The sequence below is a fragment of the Coffea arabica genome, chromosome 6e (genome assembly GCF_036785885.1).
Source record: "Coffea arabica cultivar ET-39 chromosome 6e, Coffea Arabica ET-39 HiFi, whole genome shotgun sequence".
Taxonomy (NCBI): domain Eukaryota; kingdom Viridiplantae; phylum Streptophyta; class Magnoliopsida; order Gentianales; family Rubiaceae; genus Coffea; species Coffea arabica.
The window spans coordinates 51,065,277-51,078,201 of NC_092321.1; positions in this window are offsets into that span (position 1 = coordinate 51,065,277).

The following is a 12,925-nucleotide window of genomic DNA, read 5'->3' on the forward strand; positions in this document are numbered from 1 at the left end:
TTTTGAACATAGGGGACAAACATAATTAGACCTTTCTCTCGAGCACCTGGTGTGAGGCCCCAGTCCGTTCGTAAATTGATATTAGAGTTATTCATTATTTTGTGCGGTTAGATTAAGGTTGTAGGGCTAAGGAGAAACCCTAATCTCGGCTAAGATTGAAAACCCTAACTTTGCTTATGATTAAACCCTAGTTTATGTGTTATTTATAGGTTCAAGTTATAGCTCCTGTTTGGTATTCTAGTGTGTGTTTTGGCTCAAGTAAAAACAGGATTCGCTTTAGTTTACAAACCTTAGAGTAGTAAACCTTTAGTGTTATAAATTATTAGAAAGCTTAAGTTGGGTTTAAAAACCCTAATTTTGCCAATGTTATATAAGTTGTTGTTTAATTGTTTTATATATGGAGAAAGTATGTTTAAGTATAGGTGATTAAAATAAGAAAGTGATTAGTGAAGTAATTAAGCATGATTACATGTTTTAGATTAGATTAAGTTATGACCTATGGAGTAAATTGAAAGATTATCAAATGTTTGAGGGAAAATGTATAAGAAAGAGAAAGTTGGAGTGCAAGGGTTAAAAGTGCAATTGAGAAACTTTTATGTGATTGGTTAAGCTTAACAAATATCTTTTCTTGTCTTTGACTATTTAACACCTTAGGAATATGAAGTAATCACAAGACAAACAAGACAAACTTGGAGAGAAAGAGAGAGAGTGAGAGCCGAGAGGAAGAGAAAGGAAAAAAAAGGAAAGCTTGCTTTGGTGCATCATTTTTGCTCTTCAATCTTGAGTTTGGATCTTGGAGAAACAACTTTAGCACTTGATTGTTGTGGGTGATCATCTACAAAGCTTGAATCAAAGGTAAATTATCTTCTTTGAAAGTTAAAATTTTGGGGTTTCTAATCTTTAAGCTATGAAAGTGATGTATTTTGTTGTGATTATGGATTTGTATGGTGGAATTGATGTTTATATTGAAGTTTCATGGCTTAATTATGATGATGATATTGCTGAAATTTTGATTAAGCTTATGAAAGAATTAGGGTTTCATGCTAAATAAGTTAATTAGCTTTAATTTTGTGCTATGAAGATTGTAGTGGTTGTGTTTGATGATTGGTTTCTTTGGGTTGATGAGTTGGTGGTATAAAAACTGATTTGGGTTAAGAAACCCTAGGCTTTCTTAGGTTAGTCTAGCTTGCCTAATGTTTAGTTGGTTAGGGTTTGGTTAGTTGGATGTTAGATCAAGTTCCTTAGTGCTAATGAAGTGAGGTTAGGGATTATGGTTAGTGTTTGGTAATTTTGTGGTAAGGTAAGGAGAGAATTTCGGACCATGAATAGACCTTTTAGAAGCTGCTATATGTGTGTTTCATTGGTAGGATTTTGGGTTGGAAAACTGGTATAAGAACCATAGAAACGGACCGTGCGGTTGCGGCGCGCAAAACCGGCGAAACTGGAAATCAGGGCAGTTCAGTATCTGAACTTTGGCTTCATTTTTCTTGATGTTACGTATGGATTCAGAAGTTCCTCAAAACATGAAATTTGTAGCCTTGTAAGTCCTGAATATGCCTGTAAAATTTCAGGTCAATCGAATTAGCGTATCCTGAGTTATAGATGAAATACTCAAGCCTGTTTTGAACATCAGATTCTGTGCGTTTTTGGTTTAGCCTCTGACCGTGACTTTTTCGGTTTTGATCCTGTACGATCTGGGTGTCAACTCCTTCATAAGAAATGTAGATCTTAGTTTTAGCTTCGAAACGGTATAAAGTGCGTCGAAATCCGAGTTCCGTAGCTTCCGTTATGACCAAAACAAGATTGATCGTCAGAACTGCCTTTGATCTGGACAGTTCTGACGGGTACTTTGGCACTCAATTTTCGTTCTGTTCTGAATGGATTCAGGTCTTGGCCAAAACATCAAAGTTTTAGCCTTATGTCTCAGATTTCAAATGCCTTTGGAATTTCCTGATTTCGATTTGTGAGCTGGGAGTTATGGTCCATCAAACATACCCTGTTCGTTACTCTAGAGTGCGAATTCCTGGAACGGTTTTCTGTACTTTCGACCTATTTCTGTTCAGATCCGGATTTAGGTGTCTTCATGAAAATTGTAGCCCTTCCTCTTAGCTTCGCAACGGTACCTCATGTACCTTGATCCGATATTCCTAGGCTAACTTTTGATCAAAACGGTTTGAGAAGGCAGATTTGGCCATTTCCGTTTGCCGTTCCGCGCGGGCGCGTGCACCCGTTTTGCCGTTTCCGCACTTGCATGTGCCGATTTTGCCGTTTTGCTTGTTTTAAGTATGTTAGTAGCCGTTTGTGATATATTGTGACACAATTTTCAATTTCAGACGTTGGTGAGTTAGGTGGAGCCGGTGGGGCCTACTAGCTACTCCTCGCGGCACAAATTTCGTACTTTTGCTCTTTTGTTCGTTGCGTAAGTATTCAGGCCGCTCTTATGTGTTAGTTGCTTATGTGTTTCGATATGTATGAAAAGGGTACCTAGGCGAGGGTGTACTTTATCGCACTCAACCTAAACCCTAATTTGCGTACATATTTGTACATGACATATGTATATGAATCATTTTGGAACTAAACCCCTTGAGCTTGTGGCTCGGGGTGACTTTTGAATAAATTTTGTGAAGTTTGTGAGTTTGGGGCCCGATCTCATGACCTAGATGGACTATTCGAGCCGGTTAGGGATTGGTCGAAGTTAGTCCAACCTGGTTTGAGGTCACCAAGTTTGTGAATCCGGTTCACCGAGTATGTGGACCAAGTTTGTGACCCGAGCTTGTGAGCCAAGCTCAATTTCGTTCGCTCGAGCAAGTTTGTGAGGTGTCTGGCCAGAGAGGGTGATAAGGTGTACGGTGGGAGTACAAGTGAAGTTCTACGGACCATTATTTGAGGTCGACAGAGTGTCGGCAGGAGGTCACACATGGCAAACGATCTGGCTTTGGAGCCACCTGTATCCTTATTATGTGATGTTACTTTTCTGCTTTTGCTTTACTCTTACTATGTAACTGTTGTTACGTGAAATTTACGCTTTTGCCTCTGTTTACTTACTAAGCATATAGTTTACCCCATTCCTTTTGTTTTCCTTAGCAGAGGCCGACGCGGGGACTTTTGTCACACACACTAGTATAGTTAGACTTGCATGTAATAGTTGGACAAGTAGGATGTTTGTTTTAGTTTTGGTAAATTGTATAAGGACCCTCCTTAGGGTCTACTCTTTGGTTTTGGTTGTAATTATAAGGATGTAATAGTATGAGCAGGTACTTTTGAAGAATGTAATTAGAACTTTTGGGGATTGTATATAATGTATATAGTGCTCTTTCGATTTATCTAGTTTTATTACTTTAAGTTTTGAGTCTTGGCGCGAGCTAGGCAGGCGGCCCGCCGATACCCTTGGGTTCGCCCTTGGGAGAAGTGGGGTCGTCACAGTTGGTATCAGAGCGCCTAGGTTAGAGGACTTGGGCAAGTGGGACATACGCAATAGGCACTAGGCATATGTGACCCTTTTAAGTTGAATGATATATTTTAAGCTGAAATGCCGGTTGACTGACGACTTAATGTTTTGTAGGTATGTATCCGGGCAGTTCGAGTGGTGCGGGACCCAGTGGCGTGGGACCGAGATTTCCGAGATTTTCGAGTACGAGATGCGTAGAGGATCGAGTGCTGCGTAAGCGGGCGATCCGCTATCTGCAGAGACCTGGAGAGCCTTACACTTTATACTCCCCTTTTGGTCAGGTGGCGCACCGACCTTGTGGATGTTGGTACACATACTGTTACCCTGACGAGATCGTCCTGACTGTGGACGACGAGCGACGCAGCCTGCTTAGACAGCTAGACGAGGCTAGAGAGGTTGGCCTTGGGCAGGCGATACGTATTAGGGACTTGGAGCAGGGTCTCCGAGAGGAGAGGGAGAGGACGGACGCTTTGCGCCGTCAGTTTCAGGACACACACCAGCACCTCTTCGCTATGAAGAGGCAGCTGAGGGATAGGGCCCGGAGTATGTTTGTCGACTGCGAGCTCCTACTAGATCTAGCCGCAGAGGCACCGCCACGAGCCACCGGTCCAGAGAGGATGGACGATGTGGACACGTTAGGTTCCGTTGGGAACCTGGGCCCTAGGGGAGGCGATTAGGGTCGCTTTTGTACTTTTGTTTAGCTAGTGTATGACTTTTGTTAGAACTAGCATGACTACCTTCTTTTGTTATTCGATTGGTTGACTAGATTTTGGAGCCAGTGCTCATGTGTACATTGGGTTTTGTACCGACTGGAGGTCGGTAATGTGTAAATCTTTTGATGTGATCTTGTAAATATATGTATGTATTTGAAAAACATTTTGAACTTATCTTTTGTGTGTCTTCTGTGCATACGTTTTACGTCCGTACTTTTGCTCATAGTCTGGATAATAAGTATATTTAATGTTCCGATATGTTCCGATCTATAGACTTTTGCACTTAAATGGCCTCCGGTACTCGAGGGGGAGGTAGAGGGCGAGCACGAAGCCCTGAAAGGGAACAAGGACAAGAGCCAGATCAAGTCGCTACAGCCATCCAGCGGATGGCCGATCTATTAGAGCGAATGTCAAATCAACAAGGCCAGGGGAGCAGTACTGGGAATCCTGGACATAATCCGGGACATAATCCGGGTAATCATGAGGGAGAGGACCGTGCTTTAGAACGGTTCCAGAAATTTGCACCTCCTAAGTTTATAGGTGGACCTAATCCTGACCTAGCCGAGGGCTGGATGGATCGTATGTTAGACATATTTGCCGCGCTTAGGTATTCGGAGGAGCGGCAGATATCCTTTGCCGTCTTTCAATTCGAAGGGGCCGCTCGAGCCTGGTGGAACGTGATTAAAACCAAGTGGGAGCGCGAACAAACCCCCTGGACCTGGATCAACTTTATACGAGAATTTAATGAAAAATATTTACCACCCATTGTGCAAGAAAAACGGGAAGATGCTTTTATCCGCCTGCGTCAAGGGGCATCTAGTGTGGCGGAGTATGAGACTCAGTTCACTAAACTCTCTCGCTTTGCCCCAGAGCTCGTACTAACAGAGCAAAAGCGAATTCGCCGTTTTACCCAAGGCTTGAATGTAGAGATCCAGGAAGCACTAGCGGCTGCACAGCTGGACACCTTTAGCCAGGCACTAGAAAAAGCACAGCGGATTGAGACTGCCAGGGGACAGGTTAAAGCCTTTCATGACCGGAAAAGGAGGCAACCCAGCTCGAACAATTCCCCGGTTGGACAGAGCTCGCGAAACGAGCCACCTGCTAAGACGAGTAAAGGCACAGATAGTCCACGACCTACAAGAACCCCGAACAACTTTGGGCGAGGTCAGGTGGTGCAAGAGCCCCAGAGGAGTGCCCAGCGTGGAGGGTCAAGTACGGCCACTAAGCCAACCTGTGGTTTCTGTGGGGGCAATCATACTGCTGAAAATTGCTGGAAAAATAGTTCGGTACGGAAATGTTTCAAATGTGGTAGTACCGAACATCTGATTGCCCGGTGCCCTAAGATGCAAAAGGAAGGACTCAAGCCACCGACTGAAGGGACCACAACTAAGCCGATGAATGCAGGGGAAAATCGACCCAAAGGGCCAACAAGAGTGTATGCAATGGGTCAATATGAGGTGACTGACCGTTCGGCGGGTTTCGAAGGTACTCTTTGACCAAAGAATTAATTTCGAGGACGAAATTTTCATAAGTAGGGGAGATTGTGAGGCCCCAATCCGTTCGTAAATTGATATTAGAGTTATTCATTATTTTGTGCGGTTAGATTAAGGTTGTAGGGCTAAGGAGAAACCCTAATCTCGGCTAAGATTGAAAATCCTAACTTTGCTTATGATTAAACCCTAGTTTATGTGTTATTTATAGGTTCAAGTTATAGCTCCTGTTTGGTATTCTAGTGTGTGTTTTGGCTCAAGTAAAAACAGAATTTCGTTTTAGTTTACAAACCTTAGAGTAGTAAACCTTTAGTGTTATAAATTATTAGAAATCTTAAGTTGGGTTTAAAAACCCTAATTTTGCCAATGTTATATAAGTTATTGTTTAATTGTTTTATATATGGAGAAAGTATGTTTAAGTATAGGTGATTAAAATAAGAAAGTGATTAGTGAAGTAATTAAGCATGATTACATGTTTTAGATTAGATTAAGTTATGACCTATGGAGTAAATTGAAAGATTATCAAATGTTTGAGGGAAAATGTATAAGAAAGAGAAAGTTGGAGTGCAAGGGTTAAAAGTGCAATTGAGAAACTTTTATGTGATTGGTTAAGCTTAACAAATATCTTTTCTTGTCTTTGACTATTTAACACCTTAGGAATATGAAGTAATCACAAGACAAACAAGACAAACTTGGAGAGAAAGAGAGAGAGTGAGAGCCGAGAGGAAGAGAAAGAAAAAAAAAGGAAAGCTTGCTTTGGTGCATCATTTTTGCTCTTCAATCTTGAGTTTGGATCTTGGAGAAACAACTTGAGCACTTGATTGTTGTGGGTGATCATCTACAAAGCTTGAATCAAAGGTAAATCATCTTCTTTGAAAGTTAAAATTTTGGGGTTTCTAATCTTTAAGCTATGAAAGTGATGTATTTTGTTGTGATTATGGATTTGTATGGCGGAATTGATGTTTATATTGAAGTTTCATGGTTTAATTATGATGATGATGTTGCTGAAATTTTGATTAAGCTTATGAAAGAATTAGGGTTTCATGCTAAATAAGTTAATTAGCTTTAATTTTGTGCTATGAAGATTGTAGTGGTTGTGTTTGATGATTGGTTTCTTTGGGTTGATGAGTTGGTGGTATAAAAACTGATTTGGGTTAAGAAACCCTAGGCTTTCTTAGGTTAGTCTAGCTTGCCTAATGTTTAGTTGGTTAGGGTTTGGTTAGTTGGATGTTAGATCAAGTTCCTTAGTGCTAATGAAGTGAGGTTAGGGATTATGGTTAGTGTTTGGTAATTTTGTGGTAAGGTAAGGAGAGAATTTCGGACCATGAATAGACCTTTTAGAAGCTGCTATATGTGTGTTTCATTGGTAGGATTTTGGGTTGGAAAACTGGTATAAGAACCATAGAAACGGACCGTGCGGTTGCGGCGCGCAAAACCGGCGAAACTGGAAATCAGGGCAGTTCAGTATCTGAACTTTGGCTTCATTTTTCTTGATGTTACGTATGGATTCAGAAGTTCCTCAAAACATGAAATTTGTAGCCTTGTAAGTCCTGAATATGCCTGTAAAATTTCAGGTCAATCGAATTAGCGTATCCTGAGTTATAGATGAAATACTCAAGCCTGTTTTGAACATCAGATTCTGTGCGTTTTTGGTTTAGCCTCTGACCGTGACTTTTTCGGTTTTGATCCTGTACGATCTGGGTGTCAACTCCTTCATAAGAAATGTAGATCTTAGTTTTAGCTTCGAAACGGTATAAAGTGCGTCGAAATCCGAGTTCCGTAGCTTCCGTTATGACCAAAACAAGATTGATCGTCAGAACTGCCTTTGATCTGGACAGTTCTGACGGGTACTTTGGCACTCAATTTTCGTTCTGTTCTGAATGGATTCAGGTCTTGGCCAAAACATCAAAGTTTTAGCCTTATGTCTCAGATTTCAAATGCCTTTGGAATTTCCTGATTTCGATTTGTGAGCTGGGAGTTATGGTCCATCAAACATACCCTGTTCGTTACTCTAGAGTGCGAATTCCTGGAACGGTTTTCTGTACTTTCGACCTATTTCTGTTCAGATCCGGATTTAGGTGTCTTCATGAAAATTGTAGCCCTTCCTCTTAGCTTCGCAACGGTACCTCATGTACCTTGATCCGATATTCCTAGGCTAACTTTTGATCAAAACGGTTTGAGAAGGCAGATTTGGCCATTTCCGTTTGCCGTTCCGCGCGGGCGCGTGCACCCGTTTTGCCGTTTCCGCACTTGCATGTGCCGATTTTGCCGTTTTGCTTGTTTTAAGTATGTTAGTAGCCGTTTGTGATATATTGTGACACAATTTTCAATTTCAGACGTTGGTGAGCTAGGTGGAGCCGATGGGGCCTACTAGCTACTCCTCGCGGCACAAATTTCGTACTTTTGCTCTTTTGTTCGTTGCGTAAGTATTCAGGCCGCTCTTATGTGTTAGTTGCTTATGTGTTTCGATATGTATGAAAAGGGTACCTAGGCGAGGGTGTACTTTATCGCACTCAACCTAAACCCTAATTTGCGTACATATTTGTACATGACATATGTATATGAATCATTTTGGAACTAAACCCCTTGAGCTTGTGGCTCGGGGTGACTTTTGAATAAATTTTGTGAAGTTTGTGAGTTTGGGGCCCGATCTCATGACCTAGATGGACTATTCGAGCCGGTTAGGGCTTGGTCGAAGTTAGTCCAACCTGGTTTGAGGTCACCAAGTTTGTGAATCCGGTTCACCGAGTATGTGGACCAAGTTTGTGACCCGAGCTTGTGAGCCAAGCTCAATTTCGTTCGCTCGAGCAAGTTTGTGAGGTGTCTGGCCAGAGAGGGTGATAAGGTGTACGGTGGGAGTACAAGTGAAGTTCTACGGACCATTATTTGAGGTCGACAGAGTGTCGGCAGGAGGTCACACATGGCAAACGATCTGGCTTTGGAGCCACCTGTATCCTTATTATGTGATGTTACTTTTCTGCTTTTGCTTTACTCTTACTATGTAACTGTTGTTACGTGAAATTTACGCTTTTGCCTCTGTTTACTTACTAAGCATATAGTTTACCCCATTCCTTTTGTTTTCCTTAGCAGAGGCCGACGCGGGGACTTTTGTCACACACACTAGTATAGTTAGACTTGCATGTAATAGTTGGACAAGTAGGATGTTTGTTTTAGTTTTGGTAAATTGTATAAGGACCCTCCTTAGGGTCTACTCTTTGGTTTTGGTTGTAATTATAAGGATGTAATAGTATGAGCAGGTACTTTTGAAGAATGTAATTAGAACTTTTGGGTATTGTATATAATGTATATAGTGCTCTTTCGATTTGTCTAGTTTTATTACTTTAAGTTTTGAGTCTTGGCGCGAGCTAGGCAGGCGGCCCGCCGATACCCTTGGGTTCGCCCTTGGGAGAAGTGGGGTCGTCACAGTTGGTATCAGAGCGCCTAGGTTAGAGGACTTGGGCAAGTGGGACATACGCAATAGGCACTAGGCATATGTGACCCTTTTAAGTTGAATGATATATTTTAAGCTGAAATGCCGGTTGACTGACGACTTAATGTTTTGTAGGTATGTATCCGGGCAGTTCGAGTGGTGCGGGACCCAGTGGCGTGGGACCGAGATTTCCGAGATTTTCGAGTACGAGATGCGTAGAGGATCGAGTGCTGCGTAAGCGGGCGATCCGCTATCTGCAGAGACCTGGAGAGCCTTACACTTTATACTCCCCTTTTGGTCAGGTGGCGCACCGACCTTGTGGATGTTGGTACACATACTGTTACCCTGACGAGATCGTCCTGACTGTGGACGACGAGCGACGCAGCCTGCTTAGACAGCTAGACGAGGCTAGAGAGGTTGGCCTTGGGCAGGCGATACGTATTAGGGACTTGGAGCAGGGTCTCCGAGAGGAGAGGGAGAGGACGGACGCTTTGCGCCGTCAGTTTCAGGACACACACCAGCACCTCTTCGCTATGAAGAGGCAGCTGAGGGATAGGGCCCGGAGTATGTTTGTCGACTGCGAGCTCCTACTAGATCTAGCCGCAGAGGCACCGCCACGAGCCACCGGTCCAGAGAGGATGGACGATGTGGACACGTTAGGTTCCGTTGGGAACCTGGGCCCTAGGGGAGGCGATTAGGGTCGCTTTTGTACTTTTGTTTAGCTAGTGTATGACTTTTGTTAGAACTAGCATGACTACCTTCTTTTGTTATTCGATTGGTTGACTAGATTTTGGAGCCAGTGCTCATGTGTACATTGGGTTTTGTACCGACTGGAGGTCGGTAATGTGTAAATCTTTTGATGTGATCTTGTAAATATATGTATGTATTTGAAAAACATTTTGAACTTATCTTTTGTGTGTCTTCTGTGCATACGTTTTACGTCCGTACTTTTGCTCATAGTCTGGATAATAAGTATATTTAATGTTCCGATATGTTCCGATCTATAGACTTTTGCACTTAAATGGCCTCCGGTACTCGAGGGGGAGGTAGAGGGCGAGCACGAAGCCCTGAAAGGGAACAAGGACAAGAGCCAGATCAAGTCGCTACAGCCATCCAGCGGATGGCCGATCTATTAGAGCGAATGTCAAATCAACAAGGCCAGGGGAGCAGTACTGGGAATCCTGGACATAATCCGGGACATAATCCGGGTAATCATGAGGGAGAGGACCGTGCTTTAGAACGGTTCCAGAAATTTGCACCTCCTAAGTTTATAGGTGGACCTAATCCTGACCTAGCCGAGGGCTGGATGGATCGTATGTTAGACATATTTGCCGCGCTTAGGTATTCGGAGGAGCGGCAGATATCCTTTGCCGTCTTTCAATTCGAAGGGGCCGCTCGAGCCTGGTGGAACGTGATTAAAACCAAGTGGGAGCGCGAACAAACCCCCTGGACCTGGATCAACTTTATACGAGAATTTAATGAAAAATATTTACCACCCATTGTGCAAGAAAAACGGGAAGATGCTTTTATCCGCCTGCGTCAAGGGGCATCTAGTGTGGCGGAGTATGAGACTCAGTTCACTAAACTCTCTCGCTTTGCCCCAGAGCTCGTACTAACAGAGCAAAAGCGAATTCGCCGTTTTACCCAAGGCTTGAATGTAGAGATCCAGGAAGCACTAGCGGCTGCACAGCTGGACACCTTTAGCCAGGCACTAGAAAAAGCACAGCGGATTGAGACTGCCAGGGGACAGGTTAAAGCCTTTCATGACCGGAAAAGGAGGCAACCCAGCTCGAACAATTCCCCGGTTGGACAGAGCTCGCGAAACGAGCCACCTGCTAAGACGAGTAAAGGCACAGATGGTCCACGACCTACAAGAACCCCGAACAACTTTGGGCGAGGTCAGGTGGTGCAAGAGCCCCAGAGGAGTGCCCAGCGTGGAGGGTCAAGTACGGCCACTAAGCCAACCTGTGGTTTCTGTGGGGGCAATCATACTGCTGAAAATTGCTGGAAAAATAGTTCGGTACGGAAATGTTTCAAATGTGGTAGTACCGAACATCTGATTGCCCGGTGCCCTAAGATGCAAAAGGAAGGACTCAAGCCACCGACTGAAGGGACCACAACTAAGCCGATGAATGCAGGGGAAAATCGACCCAAAGGGCCAACAAGAGTGTATGCAATGGGTCAATATGACGTGACTGACCGTTCGGCGGGTTTCGAAGGTACTCTTTGACCAAAGAATTAATTTCGAGGACGAAATTTTCATAAGTAGGGGAGATTGTGAGGCCCCAATCCGTTCGTAAATTGATATTAGAGTTATTCATTATTTTGTGCGGTTAGATTAAGGTTGTAGGGCTAAGGAGAAACCCTAATCTCGGCTAAGATTGAAAATCCTAACTTTGCTTATGATTAAACCCTAGTTTATGTGTTATTTATAGGTTCAAGTTATAGCTCCTGTTTGGTATTCTAGTGTGTGTTTTGGCTCAAGTAAAAACAGAATTTCGTTTTAGTTTACAAACCTTAGAGTAGTAAACCTTTAGTGTTATAAATTATTAGAAAGCTTAAGTTGGGTTTAAAAACCCTAATTTTGCCAATGTTATATAAGTTATTGTTTAATTGTTTTATATATGGAGAAAGTATGTTTAAGTATAGGTGATTAAAATAAGAAAGTGATTAGTGAAGTAATTAAGCATGATTACATGTTTTAGATTAGATTAAGTTATGACCTATGGAGTAAATTGAAAGATTATCAAATGTTTGAGGGAAAATGTATAAGAAAGAGAAAGTTGGAGTGCAAGGGTTAAAAGTGCAATTGAGAAACTTTTATGTGATTGGTTAAGCTTAACAAATATCTTTTCTTGTCTTTGACTATTTAACACCTTAGGAATATGAAGTAATCACAAGACAAACAAGACAAACTTGGAGAGAAAGAGAGAGAGTGAGAGCCGAGAGGAAGAGAAAGAAAAAAAAAGGAAAGCTTGCTTTGGTGCATCATTTTTGCTCTTCAATCTTGAGTTTGGATCTTGGAGAAACAACTTGAGCACTTGATTGTTGTGGGTGATCATCTACAAAGCTTGAATCAAAGGTAAATCATCTTCTTTGAAAGTTAAAATTTTGGGGTTTCTAATCTTTAAGCTATGAAAGTGATGTATTTTGTTGTGATTATGGATTTGTATGGCGGAATTGATGTTTATATTGAAGTTTCATGGTTTAATTATGATGATGATGTTGCTGAAATTTTGATTAAGCTTATGAAAGAATTAGGGTTTCATGCTAAATAAGTTAATTAGCTTTAATTTTGTGCTATGAAGATTGTAGTGGTTGTGTTTGATGATTGGTTTCTTTGGGTTGATGAGTTGGTGGTATAAAAACTGATTTGGGTTAAGAAACCCTAGGCTTTCTTAGGTTAGTCTAGCTTGCCTAATGTTTAGTTGGTTAGGGTTTGGTTAGTTGGATGTTAGATCAAGTTCCTTAGTGCTAATGAAGTGAGGTTAGGGATTATGGTTAGTGTTTGGTAATTTTGTGGTAAGGTAAGGAGAGAATTTCGGACCATGAATAGACCTTTTAGAAGCTGCTATATGTGTGTTTCATTGGTAGGATTTTGGGTTGGAAAACTGGTATAAGAACCATAGAAACGGACCGTGCGGTTGCGGCGCGCAAAACCGGCGAAACTGGAAATCAGGGCAGTTCAGTATCTGAACTTTGGCTTCATTTTTCTTGATGTTACGTATGGATTCAGAAGTTCCTCAAAACATGAAATTTGTAGCCTTGTAAGTCCTGAATATGCCTGTAAAATTTCAGGTCAATCGAATTAGCGTATCCTGAGTTATAGATGAAATACTCAAGC